The sequence below is a fragment of the Protopterus annectens genome, chromosome 4.part0, assembly GCF_019279795.1.
Source record: "Protopterus annectens isolate FY-2018-M chromosome 4.part0, PAN1.0, whole genome shotgun sequence".
Taxonomy (NCBI): Eukaryota; Metazoa; Chordata; order Ceratodontiformes; family Protopteridae; genus Protopterus; species Protopterus annectens.
This window is the reverse complement of record NC_056733.1, coordinates 1,540,158,079-1,540,178,079: the sequence shown is the minus strand read 5'-3', so window position 1 is coordinate 1,540,178,079 and position 20,001 is coordinate 1,540,158,079.

Below are 20,001 nucleotides of genomic sequence, written 5' to 3'. Positions count from 1 at the left end.
GTACACCTATGTTGTGGAATACACTACCAATGTTGGACAAGCCGGGTTTTAAAGGTAGTCCATATCTGAACATAATGCAACATGGTCAGATGCACAACTGGCCCAAACCGGGCTGTTGTGCTCATTTGAAATGTAAAGCAGTGATAGGACTAAAGCCCAGGATACTGTCCACCACAGTGAAAGTAAACCAGTACACTATACAGTACTACAGTGTTAGGTCAGTGTGAAAGGATGTTGACAACTGTATGCAAAGTATCCCATGAAAAACACTGCAGGCACAGTATAATCCCTGTTGTGTTCAACACAAAGCAGTTGGCCATTTAAATACACAACATGACACAAAACACAAACCAAAAACGGGTGATAGTTGAAGTTCACACTCATCCACAAATGTGGGGGGTTTGCAGAGCCCAAAAAGGGGCCCAAGGGGTTGCCCCTTTGGGAAAAATGTCAGACAACATGCCAGGGAAAAGGGAACTGGGCATGCTCACACACTTAGGCCATATCTGGGTTTAGCAGTTGGCCACACATATCTGGTATTGTTTGTTTTATTCCGGGAAACCCAAACCCAAAAACAGAAATCTGCCCAGTGCACACAGTAAATGACTACAGAGACATAAGTGATATAGTGGATCCCCCCATATGCAAACATCTTCCACAGATACACAAGTTGTTCATAGGAACAGGGAATGCTATGGCAATAAAGACCTGCAAACAGTCTATCAAAAACAAAAAATTGTGCATCTGACAATTGAACATATGGGTGTAGAGGTCAAACTAGGCTTTTTGCCCTAGGGAATGACAGTTTAGCCAGAGTGTGCTTGGTGTCTGCCTCCCCAGGATCCCAATTTTTTAAAAAAGATGATGTCAGCACTATAAGTACAGCAGGAGAAAAAAACCCCCAAGTAATGAATAGTCCCTCTGCTAATCGTCCTCTCAAGTGTCATAACATAGTTGGGAAAGGGTTTAAATCCTGAAAATTTGGTTGTGTGTGTGGGGTGGGGTTGGTGTGTGTGAAATCTGTGGGAGAGAAATGCCCCTTTGGCAATGGGAAAAACCCCTACAGGATGCACTTCCCTTTCTAAACCCTGATGTTCAGCCCCCTATAAGTACATTTGGAGAAAAAACCTCCCAAATCGTAGCTCTTCTAATGTCCCCCTTGGGTGTCATAAAAAAGTTAGGTGGGGGTTTGAATCTGTGAATGGCAATGTGTGTGTTTGTCTGGGGGGTTTAGTGTGTGTGAAGATAATGTCCATTTTGGCAAATAGGTGAACAGACTACAGGATGCACTTTCCCCTTTTTCTAAACACTGATGATGTCAACTCTATAAGTATGCAGGAAAAAGGCTCCCAGTAATGAAAATAGTGTTCTCTGCTAATGTCCGTCTCAAGTGTCATAACATAGTCAGTAGGGGTTTGAATCCTGCTATTGGCAAGTGTGTGTGGGGGGGGGGGTTGGTGTGTGTAGCAATGTCCCTTTTGGCAATTTGGAACAGACTACAGGATGCACTTTCCCCTTCTAAACACTGTTCAGCGGGGAGGCTCTGGCACAAGTTGTCTGTCGCTAGTTTTTTGGAAGATGTTGTGGCAGTAAGGGGGTTAGGTGGGGGAGTCTTTGCATTTTGGACCCACAGTGTTGTTGGCCTGAAAAAAATATATACCAAAAAAATAGGACTGAGCCTTGTGGGACACCCCATTTGGGGGGTCTGGATGGCCCCAGCAATGCAAAAGTGGTTTTGTCCTTGAGACTGTAATCCATCTGGTGACATAGGGTTATATGTAAGCTGGTGACCTTCTAGAATCCCCAAAAGGGGTATTGTTGGGGGCTTCTGAAAAGGTCTAGGTGGCTTGTGAACCCCCTTTTGTCAAGGGCCCCTTTGACTTTTCAAAGATATCAAGGGTTTAAAACCCCGGTGGTGGGGCTCTCAGTAGCCCTGAACCAGGCATCTGTAACCACAGATATCAATGTCATCCCAAAAATGTTTTGGGGTGTGGTTTTTAGATATCGGGGTTTTATGTTGCTCTTGTTTCCTATTTTAAACCTTTGAAGGGGGTTTTTGCCCGGGGCCAAAGCACTGGGAAAGACCCTTTTGCCTATCTGAATGACCAATAAAATGTACACATGTTTAAGGATGAAAGTGTCAAGGAATAGTCTGAGTGGAAATAGTCCTCCAGCTGGGCCTCGGGCATTCCCCCAGTCTACACAGGTGTACAGTCTGCGGGCTAAACACAGTTTGTGTGCAGTGTTTGCCGGGGGGTGGGGGTGGGTTGGATGTCGGGAAAAGGGGGGCATGGGATATCAACAATGGGGGTTACCTCTTGTGGAACAGTGGGTCCCCACTTGCAGAGGGCAAAAATATGTTTTAAATGGGCTGTGGTGTGTGGTTCTCCCATAGCATGGACCCAAAGAGTGGCGGTGGTAAGTGGTATTTATGGCTCACACACAATATGCCTGTCCCATGTTAACAACTGGAATGGTTTTGGGAATCCTGCATATCCTGGCACTTTTCCCCCAGGGGGTGTGTGTCCTGGATGGGGTGTGTGTGTGGGACTGGTAGTGTTGTGTGTTACAGGTCCTGTGGAAAGCATGGTATAGAACATAACCTGCCAGTGCGGTTCTGACCCTGATGTAGGTGGCTGCAAATGTTCATGCTATCCCCCACCTGACAGGTAGTAAAACAAGCACAAACCTTTTGGGGAAGATGTCAGCACCCTAAAATACACAGGTGCAGAACAGATGCCCAGTAATTGGATAGGCTCCAATGCCCTCAAGTGTCAAAAAGTTAGGTGGGGTTTTTGAATCCTGCAAAGGGTTGTGTGTGTTTTGGGGGGGAGTGGGGTCTGTGTGTGGAAAATGTCCTTTGGAAAGGGAGAACACACTACAGGATGCACACCCCCTTTAAAAAGATGATGTCAGCACCCTATAAAGTACAGCAGGAAAAGGGCCCCCAGTAAGGGTGGGCACTCTGCTAATCGTTTCCCCTGTTGTGAAAGGAAATTGGAAAGGGAAACCTGTGGGGTGTGTGTGTGTGCTTTTTGGGAAAACATGTTAGTTTGGCAATCGGGGATCACACTACCTGATGCACATTACCCTTTAAAAGTACTGATGTTGTCAGCACCCTATAAGTACAGCCAGAAAAGGAACTATCTAGAAAACCCGATAGTCCTCTAATCGTCCCTCCCCGTGTCATGACATGGGTTAGGTAGGGAATGAATCCTGAAAATGGCAAGTGTGTGTGGGGGGGTAGTAGGGTGTGTTAAAGGTGTGAGAAAAAACCCAAATACTACAATACACCAGATGCTGCATCCCCCAGTAAACACGGGGGATGTCACCACACTATCAGCACAGAACAGGGCTAGTTTAGTAATGCCAATAGTGTGCTCTGCTACTGTGTCTATTACCATTGTCAGAGTACAGATAGGATGTTTTGGTAACCCACAACTATCCGTGTGGTTGTGTCACACAGTATGACCTTGGGGGGTGTTTGACATAACAATGCATGCCATTGCCCCAGCAATGGCATTGCAAAATGATGTATGTGGGGACACATAAAAAATACCTGTGACCTGCAGTAGTTACCATGTCTGACACATGCTTTGTGTGGATAAATGGTTTTTGCAATGTATACCAATATGACTGTGTGTCTTACTGTGCAGGGTCCCCTGGTATGTCGCTATACAGTGTGGGTGTCTATGGTGAAAGACCTACAGCAGGGGATACACATCTGGTCTGGGCCACATAGTGTACATGTAGTCAATGTACAGGTGCTGCATGTTCCCACCTGTTGTGGGTAGTGGTAACATGTCATTCCACTGCAATTCAGTGACCACATGTTTCCCAACTAGGTGTTGTAGCTACAGTAATGCTCACAAAAAATTTTTGGCTGGATGCAGTAGGCCTTATAAACACAGTTCTTGAGACTGTCATATTGCCAGTGTTGTTATGGAGGATAGGTGGTCTTCCTGTGTAGGGAGGGTTGTGTGGGAAAACCAGATGGCAGTCCGACACACTGTTTAGCTGCCCTGAGTAGGCCCTGATGGTTTGTGCTGTGCCAACAACCTGGAGGTGTGTGTATCTGTGGTTTCTTTGGGGTACCACCCCCATCCATGTGTGTTACATGTGTAGGGGGACAGGCATGGTATGGGGCATAACCTGTCAGTGATGGGTAACACCTGTGAGCCATGAATCAGGAAACTGGTACTGCACAGACATTGCAGTTCACCGTGCTGAGGCAGTGTCCGGTGCATGCATCTTCCGGGGTACACTGCTGTGTTGTGTAGCAGCACTGTTAGTGTCCTAACCTGTGTGATACCCAGGGGGGCTATGTAAACCATGTCCTGCAGCATAAGGCAGTATGTGTGTACCCAAAGGGGCTTGCCATATACATCGGGCCATGGGGGTCACGTGCAAGATGACCCTAAAATCATTTTGGCTTCCCTAGCATGTAAGCACACGTTGGCAGCCAGTGGATACCCTATGAATGACAGTGGAGACTGAGCATAATGTAGACATACAACACCCTTCCCCCATATAGTGATAGAACACCTGGTGAGGGTATGTTGGCAACACCCGGCTCATACTGGCCTGTGCCACATGCTGAGAGATCCCATGTTCCCTATCATGTAGTCCAGGGGGGTATGTCTCAGGCAGCCACACTGGCATGGTCAATGAGTGAGTCATGTTTTCCATGCCTCTGACTGACCTGTATGCATGTGTGCTGTGGTGGACCATAGTGCCCCTGAGGCATATCACTGTGACCTTCACCAGATACAGCCTGTTGAGCGGGACCCCAGTGCAGCCCCATGACAGGTACCTGACACGTCTGTAAGGGTGTTGTGTAGCCCTACAGGCTGTGGGTGTGTGGCACAGGGGGGTTTTGTGCCATGTGTGGCATGTGCTCTGTTCCGGCGGAACATATTTTTGCCAGGGGGAGGTGTGTGATGCAGGCAGGGCTTTTTGAGTCCCCATGCCCCCAGTGTGTGTGGTGCTTGACATGTAATATATTTATTTTTTTTTACATTTGTTGACTTTAACTGGATGCATGATTTCAGGGGGGCCCTAGACAAGCTTGGGGAGCAGATACAGCATTACAAATACCCATTCATATTTCAAACAGATTATTTACAGAGATTACATAAGTAAGCAGGTAAAATGTTCCACAGGTTAATGTTAGCCTGAGCACAAACCCGGATTAAATTTATTACACAGTACAGTGGTTACACAGGTTAAAATCCAGTTAGCCAGGCTTGATACATTTACATAGCCAGTTAATGACAAATGTTGTTTGAGTTCTGTTAAATTTACCTAAGGTGGACATTTGGGGAATACCCGCTGGAAAGTTCCAGGATCTACTTACAGGTTTGCAAAGAGAATCACCGGGTGTGTTAATTTAAATTTTCTAGTCTGAAAGTACAATGTTAGAGGATCAAGGGGGTCTAGGATTGTTATAGGGGTGATAAAATTTAAGTGCAGGAGTATTGTCTGGATTTATAGAGGTTTTTTAGGCCATAATCAGTTGGTTATACTGTATTAGGCTGGGTATTCAAGCCAACCCAAACTGATTTAGATTGATGCAATGATGTGTCCTAAAAGGCAGCCCCTGGCAAACCTGGCAATGTGGTTTTAGCAAATTAGTGTTATTAAGGACAGTCTTGTTCATATTGAGTAGAGGGTGGAACAGAAGGGGGGGTGAGCTTTTGGAAACTGGAGGGGAAATTTTTCTGTAAAGTGACCCCTTTTATTGATGGGGTTTTTCTGGTTAACAAAGTCACATTTGGGTTATTGTCTATGATGACACCTAATAGTTTAGAGATGGGTGGAGATTATTGTGCCATCAGTTGATGTTATGGTAAAGGGGAAAAAGGGGAGACCTACGTGTTTGGGGAAAAAACAGCAGTTTTGTTTGATTGGGATTTAGGATCAGACGATGTTCAGAAAGCCAGTTTCTATTGTATTAAAGGTGGTCTGGGTAGCTGACCATAACTCTACTGGAGATGTGGCTGGGCAGATCAGAGTAGAGTATCAGCATATTGGATACAGCTGGCTTTTGGGATGACAGTATAAAGGTCTTAATGAAAATGGAGGAAAAGCAAGGGCCCCAGGATAGAGCCTTGTGGTACTCTGAGGGTGTTAGGGAAGGTTAGAGTTTGTTCTGCCAGGGCCCGCCCGCTGTTGACCATGCAGGTAGGATTGAAAACCCTTGGAAGGCTCCAGTATCTAGACAGTCTGTTTTCAGGGTGTGGGGTTCCAAATTGGTGATCAACCATATCGTATGCCTTTTAAAAATCCAAAAAGGGGTGGGATATATAAATTTTTTTTGCAAGTATGGTTTTTGGTGTTAGTAAAAGGGTAGGAGGCCTGGTGCTGTGATGAGGGCGTGCCATGCTGAGTGTCTGCCATAATGCGATTTTTGGGTTAGGTGGTGCCAATTGTCTATGGGGAAAATTTCCCCTAATCTTCAAGTGGAGAGGGATAGCTATTGGCCTATAAGGGCTTTAGTAGAGCTGCCTCCTTTGTGAAGTGGGATTACATATGACATTTTCCAGATGGTGGGAAAGTTAGATTCTAACCCTGGTTTGATTACCTTTGAGGCGGGTAAGCAATAGCATCATCTGGTTTTTATAGGTACCCGGGGTGTTGATCAGCAAAAGTGTAGTGGGTTTCACTGTTCAACCCAATCGGAGAAGTGAAGTGGGGACTGGTTGGCAGCTGGGGCAAGTAGTTTTCTAGGGGGCTCTTTCAGGACCAGGGGGCTGGGGGAGATGGCAAACTAGGGCCTGAAAAATCTCAGTAAAGAAATGGTCAAAAATATCAGGAACATCTTCAGGGTATTATCAATTTGTAGCAGCAGGGATTGGGGTTTTGGGGTTTTTCCTGTGTAGTATATATGACATGCCACCTGACAGGGTATGGCATTTCTGGGTTCAAAAGACCAGTCCCCAGATTGGCTGTGTGGTGGCATCCCCCACATGTGTTGTTTCCCGGCCAAGGGTGATGGGCTGCATACATGTGGGGTGTGACATGACACTCCCCCATAAACCACAACTGGACCATAGAGGTGATTCACAGGTTACCTTTGCACATGCTACCCTAGTAGTGTGATTGCCATGGTGAGTACCAAAACATAGGGCCAATGGAGAACAACATACTGAAGGTGTGTATGTGTGGGTGGACTGCTCTGTTTCATAGCACTGGGATATATGACTGCCCCGTGGGTAAATGCCAGGTAAAGGGGTGTGTCACAGGCCACATGCGTACAGGACAGACAGTGACGTTCTGTCATGTAAAGTTGACATACATATGGGGCGCTATGCAGATGTCACTAGAGTCTACAGAAGCACTGTAACCCTGCATTGCAGGTGTAAGCAGTGTTCCAGGGAAAACCCCCGGCGAACATGCATGCAAACAAACACAGTAACAGGGCTGGAAGTATGCATTTACAACAAAGAAGGGGTAACAATAACAGTAAGTAAAATGCAAATATGTAGGCACTATCAACATGTACCCAGGAATAAAAACAGATGCCCATGGTGGGAAATGATATTATGTCATACTTATTTGGATTTGGATTACATTGGTACTGCACACATATCTACATCAAAAATCCACATGGGATAGGGTTTGGGGGAAATTGACACCATTACTGTACATGTCCACCATTGCATATCACTCTTGCTTTCCCCCTTTCTACCCATGTTTTTTTGACAACCTTAAAGGCATGCAATTATGTGCAGCTGTTATCTTTGGTATGTACTATGGGTGCAGATAACAATTCAGGACATTCTACCCGGATGCGGGATCACACACAGTCATAGCAGCACACTGTACTGTTACCAACATGATACTACTAATACACCCATGTAGTCACCCTGTGCATCAGCAAGTGTTTACCTGTTCCCCCAATGATGTTGGAGATTGCAGGAGGTGGCACAGTGTCATCATATGCACAGGGTGTGGATTTATGCCTGAGTCAGCCACTGATACCACCAATTGACGTGTGTGTATGTGTGTTGGTGAGGGGCAGCAGTACAGGGTGGGGCAGTGTTGGTGTAGTGTGTGCATGTATGTGGTTGCCCTAGGTGTTAACATTTCCCCTTTTGTATGCCCCACACAGTTCCACCTCATGGCTGCCATATACAGGGTTTGTGGACAGCCACAGACTGCACCTGGCAGGCCCAGATCAGTGTCTGTGTGCACGGACATGGTACCTGTGCCTGGCAGGGTGCTACGGACCGTATCCAGTACAAACCAGACTGGGTACTGTCATCAGAAGCGGGAGTGTGTTGACTGGACACAGGGCCCTGTTGGGACTGTCCAGAGCCACGGGGGCGTGGTCTCCTGGGGGTTCGATGACAGCCAACCCCGCTTTCTGGGGGCTGCTGGCACTATGGGCTGGGGCCTGTTGCCGCCCTGCCAGCTGCGCTGCCGGACCCTCTGTTATGGCATCGGTGAAGTTACGGATAGCATCCCCCAATGTCACGCATACTGTCTGTCATGGCGTGCGGGTCTAGCTCCCTCAGACCCTGTCTGGGGTACCTTTCCATACGTGACTTTCCTGCATGACAGTCGAAACATAGCTGAGGTTGACAGACCTCTTTTTTGGGCCCGGGAGGCAGTACACCCGGGTGCTCCCACGAGAACCCATGGGCAACTGTCTGTGTGGTACCATCGGGGACCCTGCCCATGGCTGCTTTTGGGGGTGCATGTGCCACAGGTACCACATTACCCTGGTCATGCCCCCTGTCCATCACCTAGGGACAATGGTGACAAAGGATGTATGGCAGGATGACTGTCAATGATGGGGTTGACAGCTGTGTACTGTCAATTGGCTGACCAATGGGACCCCGACACACCTTCCTGTACCATTAAAAAATATCATCATTACCAGTAGCCGTGGCACAGGATTCAGGTTCCCTGCTGCAGGTCACCAGAGCAGCCCCCGAACCTGTGGGATGAAGACAGGAAACACAGTTTACATTTTCCCGACATTGTTACCAGTGATGCACTTATAAAATGCACACGGACACATGCCCCGGGCACACATGCCCCCACTGCGTGGACACATGCACACATGGAAAATGCCACATGCCCCATGCACACATGCACTGGGGTGGCCCTGCCCCATGGACACAGGGACACATGGACATGCCTGGCCCCACATGCACACATGCACACGTGGACACAGGCACACATGCCCCATTTGGGGACACATGCACACGGGGGCCGGTGCACATGCACACATGGGCCCCTGGCACACCTGCACACATGCACACATGCACACCCGCCCGTATAAAACAGAGCACTCAACACTACTGTTACTTTTGCATTATCAGGACTATTATAGGTTATGTTAAACACACTCACCAGCATGGATGGCCTGCCTTCTGTAACCCTGGAGGGACCTGCAGAAATGATGAGATTAATGTCAGTGGGCACAAATGTCCCCTTGATATTGCATATGATACAGTGTACAGAACAGTCAGGTGCCCTATGGCATATTACCTGCCCCTCCATGTCGTGCTGCTGTGTGGAACCAGCCTCCATCATAATGCAGGTGTACTGCTGTTGGTGTTCGGGGCTGGAGCCACAACACAAATAGCCCCCCCAGTCTGGTGAGGGGGATGTGTCCCCCCCTCCTGTGGCAAACCCGTTGCCTGTGGATATCTGTGGGACCTGCGGACCCCTTGGATTTAAAACACGCAGGATTCCGACCTGCCAATTTTGGCCTTTATGGTCCAATTTTATTTACCCCTATGGCAAGGTTTTTGGCCCCAGGGGCAGGGCCCTTCCTGCTGAACACCCGGGGCAAAAAATGCCCCAATTTCCCCAAGGCTCCCCCGGTGGACCCTCATGCTGCAAATACCGGGGTTACCCGGCTGTAGGGGCCCCCTCCCCTGGAAGGGAAACAAACCCCGGGTATACAACCCCCCACCCCCAAAAGGGACATAATACATTTATATGTGGTTAACATTATTTCATTGTGGGTGGGTGGATCCCCAGGACATGGGGCCCGTAAGGGCCCCCAACACCCGTGAAAAACCCCTTTTCCAAACTTCCACACAACTGTGGAATTTCCCCATGGGCAACAACCCTTTACAAAGGTTGGGAATTTTCCAACCCCAACCGGGGGTTCAAAACCCCAAAGGTACTGAGGGGGCAACCTTTCCCCTTAAGGGGATTTTGGCAGACTTACTTGGTTTCAATTTCCCAAAAACCCCCACCACCAGGGGGAAAAAGGGCCAAAATTTGGGTAAAAGGTTTTCCCGTTATTTCACTTTGGGACTGAGAATTTTTGGTTAAATCCATTCACCAAAAACTTTTTCCATTTTGGGAAGCCACAACCCCTTCCCCCCCCCCTTTGAAATCTTACCCCGGCTGGATTATAACCCCCTTTCACCACATTTCCTAACCCGCCCTAGCCCAAAAGGAGGCATCCTGTCCCGGGGGCCCCCGGGGATTTTTCTACCCGGACTCTGAGGGGCAACCACCCATTAAAGGGGAAAATCTTGGCGGGACGGATATGCCCACAGTGGCATAACAACCCCGGGCCCACCTGGGGGAAATTGGGACCCAAACCCCTATATGCCCCAAAGGGGCCCTTTTTCAGTTTTGGTTAACCCTATGGGGGCAACATGCCTCAGGTATGGCCTTGTTCCCACCTTCCTTTAACATTACCAAAAACCCGATTTCAAACATTTTTCAGCCCTTTTTGGCAAACCCCTCCTTTTCCCCCCCCTTTGAAATTATTATTTACCCCTTTTTTTTTAACCTCCCAACATTCACATGGTCCAGGTACCGCCCTTCACAGGGGGGCACAAGCACACTTTAAACCCCATTTTTATTCCCTGGTTTGTCCGCACCCGGGCTTTCCAAAAGCTTCCTTGTTTTCTTGGGGTGCTACGGTAGTCCCGGGCAGTTGGGGTAAGCAAAAGTGGTCCCCCCCTCCCTCCTCCCTTTCCACTCTTTCTTCCCGGGCTGCCAAAAACAAAGGGAAATTTTTGCAGTTGGGGGGGTTTTCATATGCGTGGACCCTAGGTCCTGGAGGCCTTGCCCAAAACCAGTTTGCCCTTTTTGGGTTTTGGGCTGATTGATTTAACCCGGTGATTTCAAAAACAGTCATAAAAGGGATTGTGGGCCGGGGCCCCGACAATTTTGGGGGCCCTGGGTATGCTGTTGGGCATTTTTAATGTAAAAATTTAAACCCCTTTTGGTTTTTTAAAACTACCTTCCCCCACAAATTTTTCACATTGGGCCCCCCCTATGGGTAAATATAAATTTAATTTAATATTAAATATTAAATTTTACTTTGCATTTCCTTTTTGTCAACTGGTTTTACCACAGCTTCCCTTGCTGGGTGTTTTTTTTTCAAACCCCACATTTGGAAATCCAGTGTTTTTTTTTTTTTTTGTCTCCTCCTTTTCCCTTTCTTCTCCCTCTTTCTGTTTTTTTTAGACAAGTTTTTTAAAAAAGGGATTGGGTTGTGGAGGTTAGACTGGTGTTTTTGGGGGGGACTGCATGGTTTATTTTTCCTTTTTAAAAAGTAAGGCCGCAAAATTTTCTAAGGGATTTTAAACCCGTTGTGGGGACTGGTTTTCAGTTCCACTGGGGTTTCCCCCTTCAAGGGTTAAAAGGGTTTTTGGAAAGGGGTTTTCCCCTTTAAAAAAAAAATTTGGGGGACCAAAAGGTGGGGGGAAAATGCGTGGGAAAAAAGGTTTGGGATGTGAAGGGTTAGGGAACCCCCTCCCATTTTTCCCGGCTGTGTTGTATTTAATTTTTCCCTTTCCTTCCACCCCCGAGAAAGGGGTAGGCAAAAATTACTTTTACAACCAAAAGAATTATATTATTAAAATTTAATATATTATTAATTTTTTGTTAAATCCCCCTTTTTTTTTTAATGGTTTTTATTAAAAGCTTCAGCTGGGGGGGGGTTTTGGGCAAAAAACAAAAAAGGAAAACCCGGGGTTTTGACAGTTTTTAAAATTTACAAGGGGGTTTTGGTATCCCCAACCCATACCCCTTTAAAATTTAAACCCCACCCCCTTTCAGTTTAATTTTTTTAGCCCAATGGGGGTTTTTGTAAAGGCAAGGCCCCTTTGTTTGGACCATGTTTTAAGGTCCGGGTTTGGGGGGGACAGGGGTTTACTTTGAACAGTCCGGACCTGGAATAGTGGTGGACTTTTGGCCAACCCTTGCAGACGCCCCTTTTCCCCTTTTTTTGAAAGGGGAAAAAAAAAGGAAAGGGTGGACCGGACAGTAGGGAAACCCCCCTTTGGGTGGGAGGGGGGTGGGTGGGCCCCCCTTTTCCCCCCAGTTTTTTTATGTTAATTTGGGTTGTGACATTTAAACCTTCCAAATTTTTAAAAAGAAGGGGTTTCCCCAAAAAAAACCCCAAAAATTACCCTTTTTTAAAAGCCCAATTAATTTTAACCCGTCCAGTAACAACATGAGGGTTTAATTTTTTTGGGAAAGGGATTTAGGTGGGAAGTTGGAACGGGGAGGATTGGGGGGTAAAAAGACAAGAAAAAAGACCCAACAGGGCCGGGGGGTTAATTGGGGTTACAACCCCAAATTGGAAAGGGAAGGGTTTTGGGGAAAAAATAAAACCCTTTAAACCCAAAAAATGGCAACAATGGAATTATATCCCCCCCTACGTTCCACGTTTTCCCTTATGAAAATTTCCTTTTGTGGGGGGGTTACGGGGAACACAAAAACCCTTTTTGTTTCCAAAACCTTTAACTGGGGTTAGGGCTCAAACCGACAAGGTTTAATCTTAGACCCCAAATGGGGGGAGGGTATTGGTTTTCCTTTTCCCCTTTTTTGAGGGGGGCCCCATTCCCGTTTTTCCACCCATGGCAAAAGGGAACCGGGGGGGGGTCCACTGGGATTTTTTCCGGTTTTACTGCCCGCTTTTTGGGGTTAAATTTTTTGCTGGAACCCGCCTTTTCCCTTCTATTTTTTTCATTTTTTTCAAAGGACTTTGGGTTTTTTGACATTTTTTTGTTTTTAAAAACCTTTAACAGCCCCTTCTGCCCTGCATAAATTTAAAAGGGGAAATTTTCACAGTAACAACATCTTTGAGGGAACCCGGGCCCTTCAGGTTTGGTGTATAACAGGGGAGGGCATTTTTTTTCAGAATAAAAATTTGGGCCCCCAGGAAAAAGGGGTGGGAATTTTTAAAAAGCAATACCATTTTAATGGGGTTTTTGGGTTTTATTTTATAAAACCTTTAATCTTTTGCTGCTTCATACTTTTAACTTTTCAGTTTCTTATGGGTTAAATATTTCAACCGGTTGATAGGCCCCGGGGTTCGCAAAACATCAATTAATTTTAAAAAAGGGTTTTAAAACACATTCCCTAAAATTAGCTTTTTAACTTTCATCATTTAAATTTTTTTATTACTTAGAAAATGGGGGTTTTGGGGATTCCGGGGGCCTCCTATCCAAATTTTAGTTTGGCCCTTCCGTTTTGGGTCCCATTTCCGGGTGCCCCCAACCTTTGGGAACCCTTTTGGCCCGGTTTTGGTTTTGACCAAAATGGGCCCCCCGCCCCTTTCTCCCCGAACCCCCTTTATTAGGGGTTATTTACTAACCGAAATTCCCGGATTCAAACCCCCCTTTCTCAAAAAACTCCCCCTCCACTTGCTTTTCATTTTCTACAATGGTTTTAGGGTTTATTGCCATGGGGTTTTTGTGTTTTACAATCCTTTTCCAGGAAGTTCAAATTCGTCCTGTTTCAGGGATTTTAACAATTTTTATTTACAATTGATTTCATACTTCTGCAGGGTTATTTTCGCCTTTCTAGGTTTTTATATTTTCAACCGGAGGGGTTTTTTTTTTTATTTCTGTCAGACAGTTTTTGTTTTTAAAGGCTTTTAAAAACTCTTGCCAAACTTTCCCTGGGTTTCTTGGTTTTTTCCACTGGCAACACCCGGAACCCCTTTTGGGTTGGACGCATATTTTTTACTTTTAGTTAGGGGGGTATTTTCTGAAAAACCCGCCGGTGGGGCAAACCGCACCAGTTTTCCCCCTGGCCTCTCGGGCAGAGGCACCCCACCCCGTTAAAATGAAATAATATTTGGGCACATCTCCCTTTTATTTTTTGTTTAATTTCTTAATAAAATTAAATTTTTACTTTTTCTATATTGGGGGTTTTTTGGGGCCTTTTGGTCCAAAAAATTGTTTCCTGCTTTTTTAAAAAAAATTTGGGGGTGGGGGCTCAACCTTGGGAAACCCTTGGGCCCTTAGAACATTTAAAAACCCCCTAGCCCTGGTTTTTTGCTAAGGCCTTTGGGCCCCATGATTGGGGTAATGTTTTGTGGCTAAGGGCCGGGCCCAACCCTCAACCCCGGTTAAACATTTTTCCCTTTTATCCTGTTTATTTTATTTTTTTTAAAAGTTTATGCTGTGGGGTTGTTGGGGTTTATTCCTTTTTCCCACCTTTTTGGGGGATTTTGGGGGTTTTAATTTGGGGTTTCCCCTTCAGGGGCCTGCATTTTTGGCTTGGTTTGATTCCCTTCCTATAAAATTGCAGGCATTTTTTTTAAAACCCCCGTTTTGGTCCTTTTATGAGTTTCTCTTCCGGAGGGTTGTTTCCTGCCCACTCCAATTTTAAAAATGTTTTAATATTTTTATCCACCCTATTTTAATTATTAACAATAATTTAGCTTTTTAAACCACGCCTTCAGCTACGGGGTTTTAATTTTTTTTTTAAAAAGGGTTTTAAAAAAAAATTGGGGCATTAGAATTTCACCCACCCTTTTTTAAACTGAGTCAACCCCAATTGGGGGGGAAAAAACTCAAAAATTTTTTTTCTTTTGGACCTCAACCATTTCTTCCAAAAAATTTGGTATTTCATTACATTTTACAAAAAGTGGTTTTTGGTTTCTATTTGTCAACTTTTTCCGCTTTTTTAAAAAAAATTGGTGTTTGGGGGTCGTCCTGAATGCCTCTTTTTTCAACCAACACCTTGGGTTTCTTTTATTGCCCCCTTTCCCGGTTAAAGGCCTATTTTGTTCTTAAAATTTCCCCCTTTCCCACACCAACCAACCCACACACCAAAAACCCACCACGGAAAACCAATTTTACAAAAAAAATAATAAAATGTTTATTTTTTCCCTTTTTTAGGCTGTTCCCCTTTTGGTTGTGTTTATTTCAAAATTTGGGGGAAAATCTTGTGGGGTTTTTTTGGGCACCCATTCTGGGGGGCCTTTTATTGGGGCTGGAAAGTTTTTTAGACTTGGGGGAAATTACATTTCTTAAAAAGAAAGCAGAAACAAAAGCCCCATTCCCCAATGGCCCCGTGAATGAGGAAAACCCAGGAGGTGAAAATTTTACATTCTTTTTTAAAAAAATGAAATTTAAAACAAATTTATATTTAAAAAAATAATTTTTCATTTTAAGTTTTTTTTTTTTTTTTTTTTTTTTTTTTTCTTTTGTTTTTTTTTTTTTTTTTTTTTTTTTTTTTTAAGTTTTTTTTGTTTTTTTTTTTTTGTTGGGGGGGGGGGGGGGGGGGGGGGGGGGGGGGGGGGGGGGGGGGGGGAAATGCCTTTGGCCAAAAAACTACCCCTTGGTTTTTCCCAAAAAAAAAAGTTTAAATAAAAAAGAAAATGTTAAACAAAGAATTTTAACCCTTCCCCCCCCAATGGCCCCTTTAAAAATTTAAAAAATTTTTTCCCAAAATTTTGTGAAAAAATTTAAAAAAATTCTATTAGTTTATTAGGGGTGCTGCACCCACCACACCCCCGCTACTTGAATTTACCAACTCCGAGATCACCCTACATTGAGGAAGAGGGCAACAAAGACTACACAATGAATATTCCTGCTGTCACAGGCACTCTCATACTCTATTCCTCTTCCTTGAGAAACACTTTAAAGTATTTCAGTGCAAATACATGAATACAGACAAAGTGCTTATGCAATACTATGTTGAAATCATCTTACATTACAAAGAAACTAATCAACAATCAATTTATGCATGATGTCATTGGGAAATCTGCATGACATGCCAATCATTCATTTTCATACCATATCACAGACATAAGGCTTGTCAATCACTCCAGCCACACCCATTCCTGATTGAAAAGGCCGGTGAGCTAGTACAGTACATCGACGGTGCCCCCCTACTCATACAGACACACACACACACACACACACACACACACACACACACACACACACACACACACACACACACACACACAGACAAACCAAGGTTTGCACAAACCAAGGAATACTACATAAGTAATGTATATATGTTTTCCACAAAATTATCAGGCTGTCTACACATTTTCAACAGAAAAGCACTTGAAATACAGTTCTCATTTAGGACAACATAATGGTAGGCTGCACCCCCACATACTCCAAAAAAATGTAAGGGTCTGTAGAAGCACCCATTCTGTCAACATTCATATAGTGAAGACTGAAAAGTTATGTCACTGATGACTGGATGAGAATTATCATTGCTAAATAGTAAAGCAGTTAATTTACAAATTGCACTCAGTTCTCAATGTGCCCTGTGCAACCTCAGAGGCAAAACACCAGTGTTAGTGATATGTACATTACATTTCTCTCCAATACAATATGAAATTGCAAAAGCAAATGTTAACATAGCTGTGCTGAAAGAATAACCTGTCTATCTCCCAGATGTAAATGCCTGCCAAAACTACCTGTGCCAACAGTGAAATATAAGAAATGCATAACAGATAACTTCTCATGGCTATATAAATACATTTGTGAAAATTTACAAAATATAAAATGTCCTTGAATAATCGAAGCATGCATTAGCAAAATAAGAGCTTCTCTGCAGAGAAATCAACTTCAAAGAAATACCAATCTTCTGTTTTGTCCGAATAAACAAGTCTACTTGTCTTCAAGTTCCTCAGCTACACATTTACCTTTATATAGTGTAGGTTCAGTCCACTGAGCACTGTGAAGGTAGGTACAAATGAGGTGTGAACTCATTAGAATTGCTGAACACCAAACTTTTAACTTCATGAATCATATGTAAACATAATGTAGCCTCTGCACCAGTGTTAAGTGCTAATGGTTTGCAATTATGAATGATTAGTGCAAGTGAAGGAAAATGCAACAGCAATTCAGACACATTTCCCTGCAGTGGGTATCAATGGGGATACACTTATAAAGTGTGTAACTAACTTCAGTTAGCTTTTAAATAAAGCAAAACACCCTGCATATATAAGTTTTTGTCCATAATAGCACAAGTCTCCCGCCTTTGATGAAAACTGTTGTTCAGTGTTATGTATTGTTACCACAATTTGAAAGCACAATGATAGGAAATGCACAATAGACTGCACGCCTGATATTAAAGCAGAAATAAGGGAAGAATAACCAGACTGCAAAGAGAAGACAGAGCTGCATTTCTGCAAACATATTCATAAATGCTTGTGTGATGACTCATTGTACTAAATATGTTGCTTGTACACACATGATTTGATTGTTGTTGCAAAGGTGTGTCTGTGGCAAAGTGAGATAAAGCACTCCAACTGGGTTTTGTAAGTGCATTAGTTTGATGGTTCAAATCCAGAACTATCTAAATGTTTAACCTTTGTTTAACTTTTTTATCTCGCCTTTTTTTTTTTTGCCTTTACCATTTATGTGACACATGGCTTAGCTCAAACATGGCTAACTGCCTAAAAAATTTAAAAATGAATGTCAGTTGTCATATTACAGGGCAAAGATCCTTAGCGGTATTGTGCAGGGCGCAGCAACATAGATGGTAATGACTGTAGAAATTACACCTGTTACCCGACTATCTGTGTAGTCCAAGGTGTAAATACATTGAGCTAAATAAGAGAGAAAATAGCTAAAGTAGGGTTGGAATCCCGCAGTAGTTATTTTTTACTGAGGAACGGTCATAATGAGTATTTGCACAAGTAATATATGTTCACTACTGCCTTTTACATTTGCCAGTTGCCTACCTATGTGCAAACAGGGTTCACTACTTAAAGACAAAAGTGAAACATTTAATTTGGTTCACCTTCCTTCAACCAAACAGGTTCAGTGGTAAGGTATAGCCGTCAGCACTCTGGACAGTACTGAATGTGGAAAATACACCTGCTGCCTAGCTTCTCTGTGGCACCAGATGGAAATACAATAAGTTCATGATCAGAATACTGGTGAGACAGTATTCTAACCCTGCACAACCCACTTCTTAATTAGGGTGTCTCACTGTAATTTTTCACAAAACTGTGATTATAAAAGTAATACTACATACCAATAGCTATGTATAGCAAGTTGATTCAGCATAGACATACTTTTTTATGCATCATATGTATTATGTGGGTAACTTGGTTTATCATGACAATGAGGATTATGTATAAAAGTGCAGTTAAACATCTGTGATGGACACAGTAGTTTACTGAAAATCATCTAAAACTCTCCCACAACACAGGTGTAACTGTGGAACAGAACGTTATGCGAGCTATGTACCATAAATCACAAATCTATTGCTAAAGTAATGCAAGTCTATACATTTTCAGTATATTTTCAAACATTAGTCCTGCATCACAGATGACAATGCATAAGCCAGGACTTTGTGATATCAGACACGTATAGTCTTAATGGAAGCATAGCACCAGTCACTCTTTAAACTGTATATCTGTGATGACCATGACTGCCAAACACTTCTTCTGTGACAATGAGGAAAAATCACCTATGTGGAAATTTATGCATTCTCTTTTTTACATTGGTTTGAATCCCACATTGTACAAATTACTTTTAACAGTATATAGCTCCCCACAAAATATGTGCCAAGTCATCCCATTGATACCTCCAAAGTCATGGCTTAAAAGCCAAGTCATTTAGCATTTCGCTGTTGACCATTGGACAAATTATGATCAGGTATGGCAGCACACGTGCCATAAATTAATGACAAATGTCATATTATCCTTGCTATTTGATAAACCCCCTTCCTCTTTGTCTTTGCTTAAAGATGGTTGGCATGGTTGTGTGTGTTTGCGCACTGGTCGTAAAACACTATATCATAAATTGGCATGAAAACATTTGTACTGTTGTTGGAGGACCTTTGCAGACATGGCAGCAGATGGGAAGGATGGTGCCAAATTCAGGGCACAGAGGTGGGATGTGGAGGAGTCGAAAATATTTATTGCACTCCTCATGAAGCACTACAGCCATAGGCTGCTGAAGGGGAAAATTACCGGGTCTCAGTATAAGACTGAGGTTTGGAACAGGCAAGCCAAGGCTTTCTCCAGTGCAACTGGCATACAAGCACTGGGGAGCAGTGCAGGGACTACTGCAGTGACCAGAAACAGTGCAAGCAGGCACAACTCAACCAGTGGCTGAATGAGTTTAGAAATGCTGACATCCCCCAGTTGTGTAACTATACAGATAAAGCAACTAAAAATTATATGGAATGATGTAGATAGGCAAGAATGGTAGGCATAATGTTTTCATGTCTCTTTTTCTCTCCTTTATTTTACAGATGCACAGGAAATCTCAGTAAACAGGGAGGCACATGCTGAGGGATTGGAGAGACTCAGTGAGGCAAAAGGTATGTATGCAGCGCAAATGAACATGATTGTATTAAATATATTGGGATTCTATAGGTCAGTAGCAACTTAAGCATGCAGATCACAATTGTAAAAGCAAGTATGCATGCTTTCTTCTGTAGCTGTTGGTAACTGTATTAGGCAAGTGTAATACTGTAATCAGATTAGGTGGGTTCAATTCCCACATGCAACCTATAAATTCACATTCAACAAATATAATTTTAAAATTTTAATTGCAGCAATATTGCCTCTAATTCCATGTTGTTAATTAATCTGTAGTATCTTTAAAAGCATATATGGAATATCTGCATATTCCAAGGATTACTTGTAGCGATTCACATTCATTTTTGTGATTGAGAAAGCTGTATAGCTAATATAATAATAAAAGTATATTTATTGTAATAAAGCATGAATATGACATATAATGTTTCTAATCATCTCTTTTCTTTTTTGTCTCATCACACCCATTATCTCCT